The sequence below is a fragment of the Carya illinoinensis genome, chromosome 6, assembly GCF_018687715.1.
Source record: "Carya illinoinensis cultivar Pawnee chromosome 6, C.illinoinensisPawnee_v1, whole genome shotgun sequence".
NCBI classification, from domain to species: Eukaryota; Viridiplantae; Streptophyta; class Magnoliopsida; order Fagales; family Juglandaceae; genus Carya; species Carya illinoinensis.
The window spans coordinates 19,478,578-19,485,351 of NC_056757.1; the positions used below are offsets into that span (position 1 = coordinate 19,478,578).

General features: G+C 39.0%; 1 non-coding gene across 1 annotated transcript; it reads right to left on the reverse strand.

The window, feature by feature from the left end:
- Positions 1-1,371: 1,371 nt before the first annotated feature.
- Positions 1,372-1,478, reverse strand: LOC122314633. The gene has a single exon (XR_006243848.1). It is a non-coding gene; the product is annotated as a small nucleolar RNA R71 (small nucleolar RNA).
- Between the last annotated feature and the right edge of the window lie 5,296 nt (positions 1,479-6,774).

A 6,774-nucleotide genomic window follows, 5' to 3' on the forward strand; every position in this document is an offset into this window, starting at 1 on the left:
CATCTTCTCAGAACAATTATGGTGAATTCGTTTATGTTGAATTCCAATTCTAGTATGAGCTAAATTTTCTTCTTTCTAGGAAAACGATGTAACCTAATTCCAAACTATGCTTGTTTGTCCATGCTAATTTAATGCAATTCTCTCTTTGTTTATCTGATTTATTCTGAGTTTAATGCTTCTAATTAACTGGCCATTGATTAGATGATTATTAATCTTGTGATTTGCTATCGAAAGAGGGAATCATAGGGTAGATCTTGGATATTTCAGCATAGGTAAGTATAGAGATCGAAAGACTTGTATGAACCTGTGTAGTAATTAAATCATTGGTCTTATTGCGTTCTTGATTATTTAATTTGCATACTCTTGTGTGAATTGATAAACTAGAATCACTTCCAATTGACTATCGAAAGAGGCTTTTGGATGAATTAGAGATTTGCTAATAGACAAAAGAGGTTTAAGTTAAATTAGCTGGATGAAAAAAGCATAGTGAAGAATTATGGTGAAATCGATTTCCTAGAAGGTTTCTTCCCCATTGAATTTGATCTTTGAAAGTCAGTTTTATTTTCTTTGCTTATTTCTCTTTGAGTTGATTTAAGTTTATTTGCAACTACAAAAACCTTAGCGATTCCTCTAGATAAAATTGAGATTAGTAAAATTTTGGTATTTGGCAAGAGTAAGGTACCAATCCCTGAGGACGATACTCTACTTATTACTTTACTATAAAACTACGATACTGTGCACTTGCAGTTTTGCACCGGTCAAGTTTTTTGCGCCGTTGCTGGGGATTGGTTTATTCTTATTCTTTTCGTCAATATCGATACAAAGTAATCTTGGTTTTAATTTAGAATTTTGTTTTAATTTGTTCTACAGGTGTGTTTTTGACATTGGATGCGCCGTACTAGATCTCGTGACATTATTCCTGTTGATCCAGAGATTGAGAGAACTCTTAGATCACTAAGAAGAAATAAGATACTAGCTATGGCTGAAGAAGATCGTGAGGTACTACCACGCACCTTGAAGGACTATGTACGACCAGTTGTGAATGGAAATTACTCGAGCATAATGCGCCAGCCAATCAATGCCAACAACTTTGAGCTCAAACCAGCTTTGATTAGCATGGTGCAGCAGGCTCAATTCAGTGGATCACCACTTGATGATCCCAATATTCACCTGGCTATGTTCTTGGAGATTTGTGATACTGTGAAGATTAATGGTGTTACTGAAGACACCATTAGACTGAGATTGTTTCCCTTCTCTTTGAGGGACAAGGCTAGAGGTTGGCTACAATCTCTACAACCGGGAAGCATCGTTAGTTGGCAGGACATGGCTGAGAGGTTTCTTGCTAAATTCTTTCCTCCTGCCAAAACAGCCCAACTCAGGAGTGAGATTGGCCAATTCAAGCAAAATGATTTTGAGTCACTCTATGAAGCATGGGAAAGGTATAAGGACTTGATTCGACGTTGCCCACAACATGGATTGCCAGATTGGTTGCAAGTTCAGATGTTCTATAATGGGTTAAATGGGCAAACTCGAACTATAGTTGATGCTGCTTCTGGTGGAACTTTGATGTCGAAGACAGCTGAAGGTGCTACTGCACTTTTGGAGGAAATGGCCTCAAACAACTATCAATGGCCAACTGAGAGGACTTTGGCTAAGAAGGTTGCTGGAATTCATGACTTGGAGCCGATAGCAGCTCTTTCCGCTCAAGTAGCTACTCTATCTCATCAGATTTCAGCCTTGACAACACAAAGGATACCACAAAGTACAGAATATGTAGCATCTACAAGTATGATAGTTCCAAGCAATGAGGCGAGTCAAGAACAAGTTCAATATGTCAACAATCGGAACTACAACTATCGTGGTAATCCTATGCCAAATTACTATCATCCAGGGCTTAGAAATCATGAGAATTTGTCATATGAAAATACCAAGAATGTGTTGCAACCTCAACATCCTCCAGGATTTGATAGCCAACCAAGCGAGAAGAAGATGTCACTTGAGGATGCCATGGTTTCCTTTGTTCAGGAGACCAATGCAAGGTTTAAGAAGACTAATTCAAGATTGGACAACATTGAGACTCATTGTAGCAATATGGGAGCCACTATGAAGAATCTCGAAGTGCAAATTGGGCAACTAGCCACTACCATCAATGCCCAACAAAGAGGAGCTTTTCCTAGCAACACTGAAGTGAATCCAAAGGAACAATGCAAGGCCATCACACTTAGGAGTGGAAAAGAGATTGAAAGGGCACCATTAAAGGAGAGCAAGTCCACTCCTACCGCTGCGAACAATGGCCAAAGCAAAAATAAAGTAGAAGAAGAGGAGATTGTCAATGATACACTAGAGGAGACCGACTTGCCTCCTACAATTTCATTTCCTGACAATCCTCCTATTCTTGCTCCTCCACTTCCTTACCCTCAGCGCTTTCAAAAGCAAAAACTAGATAAGCAATTTTCTAAGTTTTTGGATATCTTTAAGAAAATTCACATTAATATTCCTTTTGCAGATGCCTTGGAACAAATGCCAAACTATGTCAAATTCCTGAAAGACATCATTTCCAAGAAGAGAAGATTGGAGGAATTTGAAACAGTGAAGCTTTCTGAAGAATGCAGTGCCATTCTTCAAAAGAAATTGCCTCAAAAATTGAAAGATCCGGGGAGTTTCACTTTGCCTTGCACTATTGGAGATTCATTTTTTGATAGAGTCTTATGTGATCTTGGTGCTAGCATTAATCTTATGCCATTTTCTGTTTGCAGGAAATTAGAACTTGGAGAGATGAAGCATACAACAATTTCCTTGCAACTAGCGGATCGGTCCATCAAGTATCCACGTGGGATCATAGAAGATGTATTGGTAAAGGTGGATAAGTTCATTTTTCCTGCTGATTTTGTGGTGTTGGACATGGAAGAAGATGAAGATGTCCCACTAATTCTTGGGCGACCATTCTTGGCCACGGGTAGAGCTTTGATTGATGTTCAAAAGGGTGAATTGACATTGAGAGTAAACAAGGAAGAGGTTATGTTCAACATCTACCAAGCCATGAAATTTTCAGAAGATCCAAGTACTTGCTTTCGGGTAGATGTCATTAAGCAATGTGTAGAAGAGGCCTTTCAAGAAGACATGCCATCCGACCACCTAGAGCGCTGTATCACCTATTCATCTCATGCTCTTGATTTTAAAAATTCTGCTGTTTGTGAATCTGACTTGCCTTTTGTTAGTGAAGAATTTCTCCACTATGTTTTTGCTTTGGGAGCATTGCAGCAGGTTACATCACTTAGTAATGGAGTGGGGAAGCTTGAGCCGGTGGTACCAAAGAGTGAATCTGAAAATGATAAAGAAAAGATGCAGAAAAATACTCCAGAGTTGAAGCAATTACCCGAGCATCTTCGCTATGCATTCTTGGGTGATAGTGATACCTTTCCAGTGATTGTTGCTACATCACTCACACCCGAAGAAGAAGAAAAGTTGCTGCGTGTATTGAGGGAACATAGAACAGCCTTGGGATGGACTATTTCTGACATAAAAGGAATAAGTCCCTCCATTTGCATGCACAAGATTTTAATGGAGGAGCTTTACAAGCCAACAATTGAGCACCAAAGAAGATTAAATCCAGCAATGAAGGAAGTAGTGAGAGCTGAAATTTTGAAGCTCCTTAATGCTGGAATTATATATGCTATTTCAGATAGTTCATGGGTAAGTCCAGTGCAAGTTGTACCAAAGAAGGGTGGAATGACGGTAGTGAAAAATGACAATAATGAGTTCATTCCTACAAGAACGGTCACGGGATGGCGTGTATGCATGGATTAGCGCAAGTTGAATAAAGCAACAAGGAAGGATCATTTCCCACTTCCATTCATTGATCAGATGTTGGATCGATTGGCTGGGTACTCCTACTATTGTTTTTTGGATGGTTATTCGGGGTATAATTAGATTGCTATAGCTCTTGAAGATCAAGAGAAGACTACATTCACATGCCCCTATGGGACGTTTGCTTTTAGGAGGATGCCCTTTGGATTGTGCAACGCCCCTACGACATTTCAACGTTGCATGATGGCTATCTTTTCTGACATGGTGGAAGATATAATGGAAGTATTTATGGATGACTTTTCAGTTTTTGGTACATCTTTTGATCATTGTTTGCATAACTTAGCTCTTGTTTTGCAGAGATGTGAAGATAAGAATCTGGTCCTGAACTGGGAGAAGTGCAATTTCATGGTTCAAGAAGGGATCGTGCTGGGCCATAGAGTGTCATCCAAAGGAATTGAGGTGGATCGAGCCAAAATTGCAACTATAGAGAAACTACCACCTCCAAAGAATGTGAAGGGAATCAGAAGTTTTCTGGGACATGCGGGATTTTATAGAAGATTTATTAAGGATTTCTCTAAACTCACTAAACCTTTATGTAATCTTCTTGAGAAAAATTCTGCATTTGACTTTGATGTTGTTTGTTTGCAGGCCTTTAATGCACTCAAGGAGAAGCTAATTTCAGCACCAATTGTGATTGTGCCTGATTGGAGTCAACCTTTTGAAATTATGTGCGATGCAAGTGACTTTGCAATTGGAGCAGTGTTGGGGCAAAGGCGAGACAAGCTGTTTAGAGCCATCTATTATGCAAGCCGGACATTGAATGAAGCTCAATTAAATTATACAACAACTGAGAAGGAGATGCTTGCCGTGGTGTTTGCTTGTGACAAATTTCGGTCCTACCTCATTGGGACAAAGGTGATAGTGTTCACTGATCATGCAGCACTTCGCTATTTGTTTGGCAAGAAGGATGCTAAGCCTAGGCTAATTCGTTGGATCCTCCTTCTTCAAGAATTTGATTTGGAGATTCGCGAAAAGAAGGGAAGTGAAAATTTAGTGGCTGACCATCTCTCTCGGTTAGAGCAAGAGGAAGAAAGACTAGATTCAGTGGTCCAAGAGGCATTCCCTGATGAGCAGTTGTTTGCATGTGAGATCAAGCTTCCGTGGTATGCTGATATTGTTAATTATCTAGCTTGTAAGGTTTTACCACCTGATCTTACTTACCATCAACGTAAGAAATTTTTGCATGATGTGAATCACTATCTTTGGGATGAGCCTTTGTTGTTCAAAAGATGCCCTGATCAAATCATTAGAAGATGTGTGCCGGAAGAAGAGATGCAAGACATCCTTCATCATTGCCATTCATCATCATATGGAGGACACTTTGGAGCCACCCGTACAGCAGCTAAGGTACTTCAAAGTGGGTTCTTTTGGCCTTCCATTTTTCGTGATAGTTACACTTTGGTGAAAACTTGTGACCGGTGCCAACGTATGGGAAATATTTCAAGGCGTCATGAGTTACCATTGAAAGGTATCTTAGAAGTTGAGTTGTTTGATGTTTGGGGAATAGATTTTATAGGGCCTTTTCCTCCTTCTTTTGGTTTTGCTTATATCTTGCTAGCAGTTGACTATGTGTCAAAATGGGTGGAAGCAATTGCTACAACAACAAATGATGCAAAGGTAGTTCTCAAATTTCTGCACAAGAACATATTCACAAGATTTGGCACTCCACGAGCTATTATTAGTGATGAAGGGACTCACTTTTGCAACAAGTTATTTGAGAATCTTCTTTCTAAATATGGTGTGAAGCACAAGATAGCACTTGCTTACCATCCTCAAACTAATGGTCAGGCTGAAATTTCAAATAGAGAGATCAAGAACATCCTTGAGAAGACGGTCAAAATCAATAGAAAGGATTGGGCGAAGAAGCTTGATGATGCTTTGTGGGCATACCGTACAGCTTTTAAAATACCTATCGGGATGTCTCCATACCGATTAGTGTTTGGAAAGGCATGTCATCTTCCTGTAGAGTTGGAGCATAGAGCTTATTGGGCTGTGAAAAAGTTTAACTTTGATTTGAAGGCAGTAGGTGAAAAGCGACTTCTTCAATTGAATGAGATGGAAGAGTTCCGGAATGATGCATATGAAAATGCCAAGATCTATAAAGAAAGGACGAAGAAGTGGCATGATAAACAGATTCTTAGGCGAGAGTTTGCTCCAGGACAACAAGTTTTACTCTTCAATTGACGACTCAAACTCTTTCCAGGAAAGTTGAAATCAAGATGGACGGGTCCTTATACAATTCATGAAGTTTTCTCTTTTGGAGCAGTAGATTTGAAGGACAAGACTGGGAATATTTTTAGAGTTAATGGTCAGAGATTGAAGCACTACTATGGAGAGCAAATGGAGAGGAACTATGCATTTATTCCTCTTGGAGATCCTAATTGATGATCATTGAAAAGTCTGGCTGTAGACTGTAAAACAAGCGCTTATGGGAGGCAACCCATAGATCTATCTTTCACTCTTTCATTTATTTTATTATCTTTGTTTATTTAAGTATTAATAAATTGGTTTTTGATGCAGGTTTATTTAGCATGGATAAAGAGCTGGAAAATTTTTAAACCTCGGAGGGTTCACCATGAAACCAGGGAAGTTCCTTTATTTCTTCAATCCTTTTTACTTTTGCATCACAATGAGGACATTGTTTAGTTTAAGTTTGGGGGTGTAAACTCCTATAATTATTTGATCCTCTTGTTTTCTAAGTTTTGGGTTGTTGATGGGTTGTTTGATTCTTTTACCAAGCATGCATTGGAGTAAGATTGAATTCTCTATGACTCTGAAATTTGTGATTGAAGATGGTTTTGAGAAAAATTTTCAAAAATTTCTTTTATGTCAAGTGAAGTTTTGTGGGTACTTTGGTTTAAATCTTTGACCTTGAACACAATTGAGCACATAGTCGTTTTTCTCTTA